Source organism: Pongo pygmaeus, chromosome 3, assembly GCF_028885625.2.
Source record: "Pongo pygmaeus isolate AG05252 chromosome 3, NHGRI_mPonPyg2-v2.0_pri, whole genome shotgun sequence".
In the NCBI taxonomy this organism is placed as follows: Eukaryota; Metazoa; Chordata; class Mammalia; order Primates; family Hominidae; genus Pongo; species Pongo pygmaeus.
Genome location: NC_072376.2, coordinates 101,417,450 through 101,432,992, shown reverse-complemented (window position 1 = coordinate 101,432,992; position 15,543 = coordinate 101,417,450). Strand labels below are relative to the sequence as shown.

General features: G+C 38.3%; 1 protein-coding gene across 19 annotated transcripts in view; it reads left to right on the top strand.

Moving 5' to 3' along the window:
• The window catches only part of FAM13A (family with sequence similarity 13 member A), a 389,756-nt gene that overhangs the window by 117,306 nt on the left and 256,907 nt on the right, over positions 1-15,543 (top strand). The window lies entirely within an intron of this gene.

The following is a 15,543-nucleotide window of genomic DNA, read 5'->3' as shown; positions in this document are numbered from 1 at the left end:
CTGTCTAGCTCTCCTTCCGCTGAGAGCCACCTTCCACTGCTTAATAAAAAATCCGCATTCACCATCCTTCAAATTCATGTGATCTGTCTCTTCCTGGTTGCCAGACAAGGACCGGGGTACCAAGAGGGCAGGGTGTAAAAGGCTGTCACACTGACTCTCCACTGAGCTGGTTAACACTTAGCCGTCCATGGATGGCAACTGCTAAAAGACCGTTAATTGTAACATACCCCTAGACGCTACCTTGGGGGTGGAGCCCAAAAGTGCTCGCTCTGGCCCCAGCACCTGCTTGCCTGCATGCTCCTCCTCCCACAAGGGGTTTGAGTAAGCAAGCCACACCCCTGTTGCAAGTCCCACAGAGGGGCGCAGGGAATTCTTCCCTCTCAATAGCAGTAGTGTCTACTTCCTGAGGTTATTGTGGATATTGAAAGATACTAAAGAACTTGGAATAATGCCAGTCACATACTAAATATTTAATAAGTGCTAGGTCAGTGCTTCTCAACAGTTGCAGCCTATAAGAATTGCCTTGGAAGGCACATAGACCAATGGAACAGAATAGAGAGCCCAGAAATAAGGCTGCACACCTATGACCATATGGTCTTCAACAAAGCTGACAAAAACAAGCAATGGGGAAGAGACTCCCTATTCAATAAATGATGCTGGGATAGCTGGCTAGCCATATTCAGAAGACTGAAGCTGGACCCGTTCTTTACACCGTATACAAAATTCAGCTCAAGATGGATTATAGACTTAAATGTAAAACCCAAAACTATAAAAACCCTGGAAGACAACCTAGGCAATACCATCTGGATATAGGAAAGGGCAAAGGTTTCATGACAAAGACCAAAAACAATCACAACAAAAGCAAAAATTGATAACTGGGATCTAATTAAACTTAAGAGCTTCTGCACAGCAAAAGAAACTATCAACAGAGTAAACAGACAACCTATAGAATAGGAGAAAATTTTTGCAAACTATGCATCTGACAGAGGTTTAATATCCAGCCTCTATAAGGAAGCTAAACAAATTTACAAAAGAAAAACAACCCCATTAAAAAGTGGGCAAAGGACATGAACAGACACTTCTCAAAAGAAGACGTCATGCAGCCAATAAGCATATGAAAAAAGCTCAACATCACTGATCATTAGAGAAATACAAATCAGAACCACAATGAGATATCATCTCACACCAGTCAGAGTGGCTATTACTAAGAAGTCAAAAATTAACAGATGCTGATGAGGTTGTAGAGAAAAGGGAATCCTTATACACTGTTGATGGGAGTGTAAATTTGTTCAACCGTTGTGGAAAGTAGTGTGGCAATTCCTCAAAGACCTAAAGACAGAACTACCATTCAACCCAGCAAATCTCATTACTAGGTATATACCCAGAACAATAGAAATCATTTTACCGTAAAGACACATGCATGTGAATTTTCATTTGCAGCACTATTCACAATAGCAAAGACATGGAATCAACCTAAATGCCATCAATGATAGATTGGATAAAGAAAATATGATACATATACACTATGGGATATTATGCAGCCATAAAAAAGAATAAGATCATGTCTTTCATGGGAACATGGATGGAGCTAGGGGCTATGAGCCTTAGCAAACTAACATCGAAACAGAAAACCAAATGCTGCTTGTTCTCACTTATAAGTGGGAGCTAAATGATAAGAACTTATGAACACAAAGAAGTAAACAACAGACACTAGGTCTACTTGAGGATGGAGGGTGAGTGGAGGGAGAGGAACAGGAAAGATAACAGTTGGGTACTGGGCTTAATATCTGGGTGATTAAATAATCTGTACCAAAAAAAAAGACATGACATGAGTTTACCTATGTAACAAACCTTCACGTGCACCCCCAAACCTAAAATAAAAGTTAAAAAAAATTTTCTAGAAAGCTTAGAAAACTTTCAGAGATCAAGTCACATTGCAGGCCAATAAAATCATTAGGGGGATGGAACATGGGCATCCATATTTTTAATGGAATCTCCCTTCCCAATGCTTATGTCCCATCTCATCCTCAGCCTTCACTCCTGTCCATTGCTTTCTTGGTTATAAAAAGAAAAGTCATTTTAGTGTGATTCTCCTCATTTTTTCTACTTTAAGCTTAAAATTCGTCTCTTTACACTTTCTCTATTCTAACTTCCCTTTCTCTTCGAATATTTACAAAAGAGTTACGGAAGAATAAGTGTACTTACCTGCCTAATGATTAGAAAGGAGAAGGAAAAGGGAAAAAAGAAATGAATTCAACTTGGAGTTAAGAGGAAGATTTCAAAATCCTTGCCGAAATTAATTGAAACTGTGCTTGAACTTTCTCATCGTTGGCTAAGTTGATAACACAAGATGGGCTGGATTCGGTGGCTCACGCCTGCAATCCCAGCACTCTGGGAGGCTGAGGTGGGTGGATCACTTGATGCCAGGAGTTTGAGACCAGCCTGGCTGACATGGCAAGACCCCATCTCTACTAAAAATACAAAAATTAGCCAGGCCTGGTGGTACATGCCTGTAATCCCTGCTACTTGGAAGGCTGAAGCACGGGAGTTGTTTGAATTGGGAGGTGGAGATTGCAATGAGCTGAGATTGCACCACTGCACTCCAGCCTGGGCAACAAAGTGAGACTCAATCTTACAAAAAAGAAAAGAAAAAACCAGCAGACCCTGGCCAGGTGTGGTAGCTTATGACTATATAATTCCAGCACTTTGCGATGCCAAGGTAGGAGGATTGCTTGAGGCCTGTAGTTTGAGACCAGCCTGAACAACATAGTGAGACCCTGTCTCTACAAAAAAAGAAAAGAAAACCAGCAGATCCCTACCATACCCTTTGGCAGCCCTCAGTTCTTTCTCAGAATGAATAACTTTTAACTGGTTTAGCTGTCGTTTTGGTATTTGCTTCCATTTGATAATATAGTGTTAAATCTTGATTATCCACTTTCAGATATCTCATCACTTCTGCTTATAAAATAGATGGAATTCACTCTGTTGCTTTGCCACTTACTCCCAACAATTTCTTCGAATATTGATATATCACAAATTTAGTTAAATTTATAATTAATGTGTGACTGAATAATTATTTAACAGGGTATATGGTGTGTGAGATATTTTCTGACAATATTTGTCTTTTTTTTTTACTTACATGTATATATATATATTTTTCTTTTTTCCCCATTCATTGTGTCACTCAGGCTGGAGTGCAGTGGTGTGGGGTCTCAGCTCCCTGCAACCTCTGCTCACTGCAGCCTCCACCTCCCGCACACCTATAACCATGATTCTGCTGCCTCAGTCTCCTAGGTATCTGGGATTACAGGTGTGCACCAACATACCTAGCTAATTTTTATATTTTTAGTAGAGACAGGGTTTCCCCATGTTGGCCAGGCTGGTCTTGAACTCCTGAACTCAAGTGATCTGCCCACCTCAGCCTCTCAAAGTGCTGGGATTACAGGTGTGAGCCACCATGCGTAGCCCGCTTACATAATTTTCTATAAACTTGATGCAGTTTTTTTTTCCAAATTGTTCCAACAACTCCACTGTTAACTTAAAAAAAGTAAGTAATTTATCCATTCTTTATTTCTGTGGTGATTCCTCTTTGGGGCCCTTTTTATTTTCTGCTCCCACCTGTATTGGTTGTAGATGTTATCTTGAGTTTTCCCTCACCAGTGTTTTTTCCTGGACCTACTATTTCCTGGAGTCTTTTTTCTACCCATTATGTTAAACATTCCATGAGTTCCATCAGATTGGAAAGTATTTTCTTTTGGTCTTGGAAATTTTCTTGTATTATCCTTCCTATATTATAGTTTCTTTAAATGACTTATCACTGTCTTTTAATTCTGTTTTCTGTGAAATTTCCTCATTTATTTTCCTGCCAAACCTATTTTTTTATTTTAGCTTTTCTATTTTTAATATCCAAAATAACCTTGCCTTTGATTCCTCTTGCAAAACACCATACTCTTTTAGAACATTCTCGTCTTACTTTTCTGAGGATACTAACAATGGTTTGTTGTTACGCTGTACTTGTTTAAATTTTCTTCTTTTCTCTGTATTATCTGTTTATGGGTTTTCTTTTTGTCTTTACTCAAACATAAAGTGATTCTTAGCTGTTTTGATTTGAGGATAACATTTTGTAAATGGGATCAGGGGCTTGTCTCTTGGCACACTTCACTTTGGAAGGATTAGATAGAAAAATGAGAAATTTAGCTGTGTCATTTGGGGATGCCCAAATATCAGTATGTGAACATCTTTTTCTCTTCAGCTACTGAGTTCATCAAGAGCAGGGCTTGGGGGAGGTGGGAAGTAGTATGCTTACTTCCCATCAGTAAGGAAATAATGACTCCTTATTTCTTAGCAGACTTTTCACTAATCTCACATTTTCAAATGTGTTTCTCATGCTAGTCCTTAACTATCTCAGGTATTCAAGAATCCTTTGATATTACCCGGAGACTAAGCCTCAGCACTCCTGTCTGAGCACATGCCTGCCTGGATGCAGGCGGTGTTGGAGGACTTGCTGAGCCTGACAGGCTTGTAAACAATCTGTTTCCAGTCACTTGCATCCACTTCCAAATGTCTTTAAAATCTCATACTCTTCTGTTTTCTCTGCTGTTCTTTTCTTTTCTTTTCTTTTCTTTTTTTTTTTTTTGCCATTGGGTGCTTATACTTTTTAAGTATTATTTTACTGTCATTTCAGTGGAGCCTTGGGAAGACTAGATAAACACATATAATCAATCTGTCTCTTTAAATGGAAATTCTCCCTTGCCTTTTTTTTTTTTTTTTTACCCCCACAACCCATATTTGATTTTAAATGAGACAGAATTTTATAATAGCAGCTGTGCAAACAACATGTGAGAGTTAAGGGCCTGTGAATTTTATCAAATGCTTATGCGCATTTGATAATTTAGACAGTAACTGTTTTTCTTAAGAAAACCACCCTAATAATAGGGCCATTTTAATCAGCACAGTGGCTAATTGTAAATAAATCTAATTTAATAAGCTAATTTGTACCTAAGCCTTAGGGCTTTCTCTTTCTTCATTATATGAGGAACTCACTAGATACCTTGGAGTCAAGCCTGTCTTTTATCTACACTATCTTGATGCCATCTGTATTGTGTTGAGATTAGCTGAGTGGTTTCGACTTGCAAATTTTACAATACCACGTGAATAATGTTGGCCAGATACTAGTTATGAATTGTCATTTCTTGGATAGTATGAACTCCATAACAAGCATATGACATATTTCCTTCCCTAGGGTAATTTCTTTTTACTGGGAAGCTTCTTTTCTTTTGAAATTACTCAACTTATACAAATATCTGTTTCTGTGAGAAACAGAATAATTATATTAAACTACAAAATTTAACCTTTCCATTTTCAGTGTGTATCTTTTGGGTTTTCTATGAGCAATGCCAAACGTATACACTATTCTTTTTTTCTCAGTAAAGACTTAAACCCAGAGCAAAATTAAAGGTTTGATGTCTACGTATTTGCCCAAGGTACCAATCAATCAGCAGCACAAAGCCTCCACTGGAATAAATTGGAAATGTGGTGGCAGGAAACCCAGGTTTCCACAGATGACTTCATACATTTTGGCAGTGTTCCAATTGGACTGGTCTCATCCAGATCCATGTGACAGGAAGAACCTTATTTGTATCTATAACCACCCATGACCTCTGAGATTGTAGGTCCTGATAACTAGATGATCTTTTCTTTGCTGGGTACACATATGCATCTTTATTTTCCTTATATGGCATTTGACTCTGTGAGATAGTATTAACTAGTGGGTGAGGTTGTGTAAGCTTGGAAAGGGAAGCCATGACTGAGCAAATTGTTCTATATAAGAACAACTCATCTTGAAACATGATTGTGTGCACATGTGTGCGTGCATATGGACATTTGTTAAAATCTTCCATCTACTGTCATGTTTTAGGCTATTCTCTTTATCCTTGAGGACTTATTCTTTTAAAAAAATTGTCATTTTAGTGGGATATTAGGAGGAAAAGTAGGTACACTCATCTTTAACTGAAATGATCTGTCATCTTTATCTGAAAGGTCTCCTCTAACTTTCTTTTTCCATGCTTGATTTTTTCCCATGCTTGATTTTGAAGTCAACAGAATTTCTTTATAACAGCTTTATTGGTATATCAATTACCTACCATAAATTGACCTTCTTAAAGTGTAAAATTCAGTGGTTTTTTATCTATTCACACAGTGCAACCATCACCATTATCTAACTTTCGAACATTTTTATGACCCCAGAAAGAAACCCTATGCCCATTAGCAGTCACTCCCCATTCCTCCCTCCTCCCACCACCCACATCCTTAGGCAAAGACCAGTTTACTTTCTTTCTATAAACATTTGCTTCTATGGACATTTCATAAATGGAATCACACAGTATGTGGTACTTTGTGACTGGCTTCTTTGATCTAGCATAATGTTTCAAGCTTCATCTGTGGTGTCACATATATCAGTACTGCATTCCTATGGCTGGTTAATATTCTATTGTATGAATATACCATATTTTACTTATCCATTCATATGTTGATGGAAATTTGGGTTATTTCCATTTTTTTGCTGTTATGAACATTTATGTACAAGTTTTTGTGTGGATATATCTTTCATTTCTCTTGAGTATCTACCTGTAATGGAAATGGTTATTTCCATTTTTTTGCTGTTATGAACATTTATGTACAAGTTTTTGTGTGGATATATGCTTTCATTTCTCTCGAGTATGTACCTGTAACTTTATTTTGAGTAACTATTTTCTAACATAGTTTTAGAAAGATTATAGGCTTGAAGAGGAAAAGCAGGATACCCAGCAGCTCCAAGGCCAAGAAGAGGCCTATTGGGGATATTATGGAATTAATTGTGAGCTGGGTGAAATCCCCAGTAAGTTCTTTGTTTTTTTAGTAATGCTTTTATGTTGGAAGAAGAAAAGACGTAGTCAACAAGTGAGTTATTTAAAAAGTATACAACCTGTATTAATAGAAAATCAATCTACATAAAAATATTAAAAATTTGGTTAAAGAATATCAGTTGAAGGGATTGCCAGATGATTAGCTTACTAGCCACTTAGAGCTCTGCCCTAACTGTGTCAAGCCGTGTTTTGAACACCTGCTTTACTGAACCCATGGAAATAATCAACCTTTTACAATGAGTCCATAAACAATTTGAGGCCCTTAAGGGAGAAAGGAGGGGTAAGAGGACATACAAATAGTCTTAAGTAACTCTGGGCTTGGTTTAACTCATATGACACCAAATCCACTTACAGGCCACTTATAGCTGAGCATTTAACCAGTAGTGCCTAGAAAAAAACCAACTGGTGGTAGTATGATTTCATCTGAAACTATATATTTACTGTACTAGGCCCATTTAATGTAGTGCTAGATTTATGGAGAAAGTCTAGTTTTATTAGCTGAGATACTGCCAATATTGTTTCAGATTAGCATTTTACATTGTGTGAGGCTCTCTGTCCTATATGCTATTTGTTTTTTCCAGTCTCCTCGGTACATAAATTCTCATACAAATAAGTTCTTCAGCTGCTAAATGCTTGTGTCTAACCTTTAGTGTAGATATGAGGTTCCAGCTTTATAATTTAGACTATTTTATATTTTTATGTACACCACCTGTCCCCACTGACAAGCATTCAGTACCCAATAAATACTAACAAAATAAATATGCTGAGATACTATTTAGGCATTATCAGGAGTTTGTTTTGGCTATAGGACTAAAGTGTAAAATATCACCTAATTCTTTGTTCTTCCTGCAGGCCTTTGCTCTTACTTGAACATACAGGTTCTCTCTGGGAACAGGAGGATCAGTATAAATATTGACTAATTTGGCAATAAACATACCTCTGCATTTTGCAGAATCTAATCAGAATGATAAGATTTGTAGTTTCACTAATAACCTCTAAGAATAGATGGTAATTTATTAATTTTTATTAGTCACTTTATCAGTCTGCCCTTTGAGAAATTTGTGTGAGGCCTTTGAGAACCATATCATGGTCATGAGGTTGTAAGAGATTTGTAAGAAATATAACCCCTCTTTTTGCATAGGAAAATGAAATTCTGTTGCCTATATAAGCTTCTCATCACTCCAGAGAAGTGATTCCAGTCTTGGGGAATGAAATGTGGAGGAAAACCCAGTTTGATTCTGTACAGCTGGCATTTCATGATTATTTTTCTCATTCTTCTGTAAATACATATTTAGAAAGAAATATAATTCATGTTTTGTTTATTCTTATGTAGTTTATATTTTGTGCCCATGCAGCCTTATAGGCTTCTATTAAAATTTTATTTCTCCACAAGCCCTGAGAACTTACGAAGCTATAGTTTCTCACAAATTAATTAAGATTCCCACCTCTCCACTACACAACGGATTTGCTTATTGATTGATTGATTCAGGGAACATTTCTTAAATATTTACATACATGAGACATGGTGTTAGCTACTCTGTAATAATGATAATAATAGCTAACTTTGTAAGAGTATGCTGATCAAATTGTATGTTATGAGGTCCTGGGCACTTGGATTTAAATTGTAGTTCAGCTATTTGGTACCTGGGTGAATGTGGACAGGCTAATCAATCTCTATATTTCAGTCTAGTCATCTCCAAATGGGGAACTACTCCTATTGCTACCATAACAGATTACCACGAACTTAGTGACTTAATGCATTGCAAATTTATTATCTCACTGTACTGTGGGTGAGAAGTGTGTGGGCTCAACTGGTTCCTCTACTCTAAATCTCACAGGGCCAAGATCAAGGTGACAGTCTAGGCTCCTGTATGACTGTTCTGGGTGTTCTGGGGGGAATCTACTCCCAGACTCATTCACATTGTTGGCAAAATTCAGTTCCATGCAGTTGTAAGGCTGAAGTCTCTGTTTCTTTGCTGGTTTCTCAGTTTCTAGAGGCTGCCCGTGTTGTCGAGTTTATGACCTCTCTTAATCTGCAAAGTCGGCAACAGCTCATTATACTATTAATATCTAATAGATTAGCAAGTTTTCATAAAACATTTTGTGAGGTTTAATGAGGCAGGGGGATGGGGGAAGCTACTTTGACAAATCTGGCACCATGAGGCTAAGTATTTTGGTTGTCTTAATGGTTGACCTTCTCATGGCTCTGAGATATATCATGATAGAGATTAGCATTTTGTCAGTTACTTTATATTATTCTTTCCTTGAGGCTAAGATTATGAATACAGTATAACTTCATGGTCATTGAAAAGTCCAGTCATGTGACAAACACTAGGATACATGTCAAGATTAGAGTTAGGTGCCATCCTGTGATATATCTTGTGATACAGGTATAGCATTGCTGATTATAATTATAATTTTTTTTTTTTTTAGTGAGAGCAAATATTTGTCACATGGTTCAATGTTTGCTGCTTAACCTGGAACAAAAGTATTTATGGTACAGTTTTCAAGTGCTGAGTAGATTTGTCTGTATGCTATGTATACTGTGCTAGTTGAATGTTTGAATTTTAGCTTGAGAAATGGGTCAAATGCAGCCAACAACAAATGAGAACTTTCAAGAAAACTTGAATAATTTGAAGTAGCACTTTTCACTAATGGAGAGAGATAGTGTTTGTCCTAAGATTGATGTCAAAGAAAATGATGACTATTTTAATTGTGAACCATTATTTCCATCTGCAAAGTTTTCTTAGAATTTTTGGACTTACGACTTATAACATATGATCCTAGTTTTTATTCCAATTTAACAAGTTTAAAGCAGTTAACATATGTTAATACATCTGCAGAGGTGCATTTCACTTCTGTTTCTGAGGCCCTTTTATGGAATTTTGTTGCTGAGTGTCCTTTCCCTGTGACCACTAAAGGAGCTTTTTCTTCTATTTAGATACTATCTGTAATCTGATTCCTACCTAACAGTAATATTCCATCCAACTCAGCAAATTCTATAAATGGACTAAATTATTCCACATTTCTTTAAAATATATTTGAAATATAGATGTACTGTATTCCTATGCCAGTTTGTCTTACTGTGTGTCTTAAAAATGCGTATCATTCTTTAAAACAATGTCTTGAGCGCTTTTACTATGCAAGGCACGGAGGGTGTTTAAAAGATGGTTGAAACTCAACCACCAACTCTAAAAGAGCTTATATTTGCCAGTTTATAGATTTTTTTTTTACTTTAGCTGGAGACATCAACTACATTTCAAGGAGACCTTCCTGTCAATCTTATTTATAATCTCTATCACTAGCCTTCACCCTGGTCCAAGTACTCCCAATTCCCCTAGCCCTGTCACTATATTTATTGCCTAATGTCTCACCTGCTAGATGGTAGGCTCCATGAGGGTAGGGATTTTCTGTTTATTTTGTTTACAGATTTATCTCAAATGCTTAGAATGGTGCCTGGAACAGAGTAGTCACTCAGTAAATGTTTTCGGAATGATTAAATGAATGAAACAACTTCCAACACAAGACAAATTTAAACTGCATTCTGAATCCGCCCCCACGTCTAACCATCCCATCAGCATCAGCCTGATCCAGGCCCCAGGCCGTTTCCTTCTTGATGGTTACAGTAACCTCTTAAGTAATCTTGCTGCTTTCAACTGTGCCCCTACAGTCTAGACTCAGCAGAGCAGCCAGAGTGGTCCTCAAGACAGATCATGTCTCCCCACAGCTCAAAACCCTCACACAGTAAACAAAACAAAACAAGAAAAGACCATAGCTTTTAGTCAAATTTAATCAGACAGTAATGATCTGTCCTTTCCCTCTCTGCATTGTCTCCCCATTTCATCTCCTGCTACTCACCCCACCCACCACCACTTGGCCCCAGCCCCAGGACATCCACCTCAGGCCCTTTGGGTGTGCTGTTTCCTTGCCTACTACACACTTCCTTATTTATTTCAGCTCTGCTCAAAAGTCATGGTATCAGAGGGGCCTCCCTGACCATATTGAGTGAAATAACATCTTGTACCCCGACATCACTCTGCTTTACTCCACTTTATCCTGCTTTCTGTTTCTTCATAGCATGTATGTTACCACTTCATATATATTTTAAACATTTTTTAATTGTCTGTCTTCCCCTCGATTAGAATATGTTTCATAAAAGCATGGAGTTTGCTTTTGTATTAGTCAGGGTTCTGTAAAGGGACAGAACTAATGGAATAGATGGGTATATAGCTTATTAAGGAGTATTGGCTCACATGATCACAAGGTGAAGTCCCACAATAGCCCATCTGCAAGCTGAGGAGCCAGGAAGCCAGTCCGAGTCCCAAAATCTCAAAAGTAGGGAAGCCCACAGCACAGCCTTCAGTCTGTGGCTGAAGGCCCAAGAGCTCCTGGAAAATCCGAGGGTCCAAGAGTGGGTCTGGTGTAAGACCAAGGGTCCAAAAGCTGAAGAACTTGAAGTCTGATGTTCAAGGGCAGGAAGCATCCAGAAAGGGAGAGAGATGGAGGGCAGAAGACTCAGCCAGTCTAGTCCTTCTGTGTTCCTCTGCTGGCAGCTGATTAGATGGTGCCCACCCAGACTGAGGGTGAGTCTGCCTCTCCCAGTCCACCGACTCAAATGTTAATCTCCTTTGGCAACACCCTCACAGACACACCCAGGAACAATACTTTGCATCCTTCAATCCAGTCAAGTTGACACTCAATATTAACCATCACAGCATTGTTTAATGCCTTCCCCGTGGTGTTGAAGAATGTTAGACACATAGAAAGTGTATGATAAACAAATATACTGTTTGTATATTTGTGTAACAAATATACATTTTGGATGCATATAAACAAAAATAGAAGCATTGCAAACTTTTATAATGTGACACCTTAAGTGAGCCATCATAATTATCAATATAAATACAAGAACGTGAATGTATAAGGCAGTGTTTATTGTATTTAGATGTGAATAAATCAGACAATAAAGCCATAGCAAAGTAATTATTAGGAAATTTTTTTTTTTTTTTTTTTGACAGGGTCTCACTCTGTCACCCAGGCTGGAGTGCAGTGGTATGATCATGGTTCACTTCTGCTTTGACTTCCTGAAGCTCAAGCGATCCTCCCATTTCAGCCTCCCAAGTAGCTTGGACTACAGGCATGTGCCACCATGCCCAGCTAATTTTTGTATTTTTTGTAGAGACGGGGTTTCGCTATGTTGCCCGGGCTGGTCTCAAACTCCTGGGCTGAAGCAATCCGCCCACCTTGGCCTCCTAAAGTGCTGGAATTACAGGCATGAGCCACCACACCCTGCCAATTATTATGAGCCTCCTTTCTCGCAAGCGTCAGAAGGCATCTTCCTAATAGGCACATTTGTACCACCACTGCCCCCATGCTGCTACCCTAGGCATTCTTCTACAAGCCTCCTCTGAAGGTGTTGAGCAGTTATTATTCTCATATGTAGGAAATCTTATTTGTAGGGTTGCAGCAGGCTGGCAGTAATGGTAATATTTACCAGATATTTCCAGAAACACTTTACAAAATGCAGATACATAATTAACCTGTATGAAAAGACATGAGGCAAAATGTCATGCTAATAAATTAAGGTCTTTACTGTACTGTCAGTATATTTGAACAGGGATTCAAGAGGTAAATTATAAATGTGGGTGTGCTGCTGTCAAAGCCACTGATGTAGAGGACGCTCGCATCCTTGTCCAGTGGGTGAATCCAGGAATCCGTGAATCTATCTTCCATCACAGGAAACAAAAATGCTGTGGAAATGGAAGAAGGTAGATAAAAGATATTTCTCTGTTACTTTTGACTTTTCAGAATATATTTTGTGATTCTTCCATTCAGGCCATAAATGATTTTTTTTTTTTTTTTTTTTTGAGGCAGGGTCTTGCTCTGTCGCCCAGGCTGGAGTGCAGTAGCACGATCTTGGCTCACTGCAACCTCCGCTTCCCAGGTTCAAGCGATTCTCCTGCCTCAGCCTCCTGAGTAGCTGGGATTACAGGTGCATGCCACCATGCCTGGCTACTTTTTGTTATTTTTAGTAGAGACAGGGTTTCATCATGTTGGTCAGGCTGGTCTTGAACTCCTGACCTCGTGATCTGCCCACCTCAGCCTCCCAAAGTGCTGGGATTACAGGCGTGAGCCACCGCGCCCAGCCGCCATAAACGATTTTATGTCATTTTGCTAAACATGAAACTCTCTAAATACATCTGTCTCCCTTCCCATTGTTTGGCTGTTTTATTTCCTGGAAAAATTGTTTATCATATTTCAGAAATTGGAAAATGATGAAAATGCTGCTGCTTTTTCAAAGATGTTATTGTCATAAATTCATAACTATTTTGAATCTTCATTTTATTAGACCTGATATCTTTACACATTGCCTGCTTTATGGTTTGAGGTTTCATTTCAGAGCCAGAAGGCCAGAGGCTAATTATCAAGGCTGTTGTAATGCTGTTGCTTGTTATCTTTAAATGCTGACAATGAGACCACAATTTTAAACAGAGAGCAAACACCCATGAAAACATCCCATAGACTCACTTTGAATTAGTCACCATAAAAAAGAAGGCAGAACATTTTCTCTTGGTTCATTATTTGTTTATTTTCATAATATAAGGGCATGAGAAATGGGTATCTCCAATTAGTTCTTAATCACTCCTACTTAATTATTTCAATATCTTGTATATCCCTGCTATTTAAGGTCATAGTGCAGTGGAAAATAGCCATTATAAACAATACAACGTAGGTCACATAAGTAGTAGGTAGCAGAACCAGGTTCCTCACCCCAGAAGTGACTTGAGCCTTCATTCTGATCTTGTGCTCTGAAGCCTCTCAATGTCACTGTGTCTGATTTGCTGTATGTTTTCGCTTCCTGTCTGTAGCATTATGTTATCCAGGTGCTTTGTAACACTGATTAATTCTCTGATTTTGTATCTCATTTCCCTCATTTTTCTGTTTCTTCTTCACTTAACTAGCTAAAGCTGACTTATGTAGGCAATACAACTGCTTATTAATTATAACTGAATTACATTTTTATTCTCTTAGATGTCAAAGTAATGGATTGTAGTCATTCCTCTAAACTACTGTATTTGTTATAAAATATATTTTTTTTTTCCGAGAGAAAGCATTACACAAAGTCACAAAACTTAGCAATTTTACTATATTTAAGTATTGGCAAAACAAATCTTTGAGACTTGAGAGAAACTTTTCATATGTATGCCTATGAATTTTGATATATCGTTAGACATTTTGGGGTGTATGCTGGGTTATTAGTCTTTTGTATGAGAAATATATATCAAATTCTGAACTATATGACATGTTAGATATTGTTAAAGAAAAAGTTATTCTGGCCGGGTGCGGTGGGTCACGCCTGTAATTCCAACACTTTGGGAGGCCCCAGCCTGGCCAACATGGTGAAATGCCGTCTCTACTAAAAATACAAAAATTAGCTGGGCATGGTGGTGCACACCTGTAATCAATCCCAGCTACTCAAGAGGCTGAGACACGAGAATCGCTTGAACCCAGGAGGCAGAGGTTGCAGTGAGCTGAGATTGTGTCACGGCACTCCAGCCTGGGTGACAAGAGCAAGACTCCTTAAAAAAAAAAAAAAAAGAAGAAGAAAAAAAAAAGTTATTCATTCTGACACTTGTTAAAGAATGGTAAGGCAATCTTTATTCAGGACTATTATGATAGCTAGAGGGACTACTGCATTTGGGGTTTTGCAGCGGGGCAGAGAGATTGGGCTCAACTTGGAATACAAGGGAAAGTGGGAATTACATGACCATATACCAGAGTTGGGATAGGCAGCAGTCAGTGGGTGGAAAATTACTAACAGGAAACCTCAAGGGTCAGGAGAGATTATGGCTAAACAGACCTAACAAGTTTCTTGCTGAAGGCAGGCTAAGGTGATCAGACATCATTTGGAGGATGGTAGGAAATGAGTAATTTGGTCAGATATGGAGGGTTATCAGATATGAAGGGTGGAGATCTTGGCTGAACTGACTTAGCAGTATTCTTACTAAAAGTGGACTCTTGAGGACATGCCCAGAACAGGGCTTAGGTGAAAAAAAGCTCAGAGAAGTCTGACTAGAGATTGGTCAAGGAGATAATCTTTGTCAAGATTAAAAAGCTGTTTAGGAATTAAAAGTTTCCTTCAGTTTTCTCTGTGTACAGTATCTTGATCACTAAGTTTAGCATCCCCCATGATGTCCCTTGAAGGTCTCTCATATCAAATTTTATTCAGAAGAATCCTGGTTTTGACAAACTTGAAGACAAAAATCAAATGGAAGATTCCACTGTGGATCAAAAACCTAACCATTGTCTTAATTTGGGGACGAAAACATTAAATTGAAACACAAACCCATTTTGTGCACTGAATAAACCTTGTGGTTTTTTTATATTTCTTGCATAAGTTAGTAATTCTTTTTTCTATTGTTATTATTTTTTATTTTGAGATGGAGTCTCTCCCTGTCGCCCAGGCTGGAGTGCAGTGGTGCAATCTCGGCTCACTGCAAGCTCCACCTCCCGGCTTCATGCCATTCTCCTGCCTCAGCCTCCTGAGTAGCTGGGACTACAATAAGTTAGTAATTCTTTAACATAAAGTCAAATACACAAGTCCTATCTCAGTCTCTCAAGAGGTTTTTTCTGAATA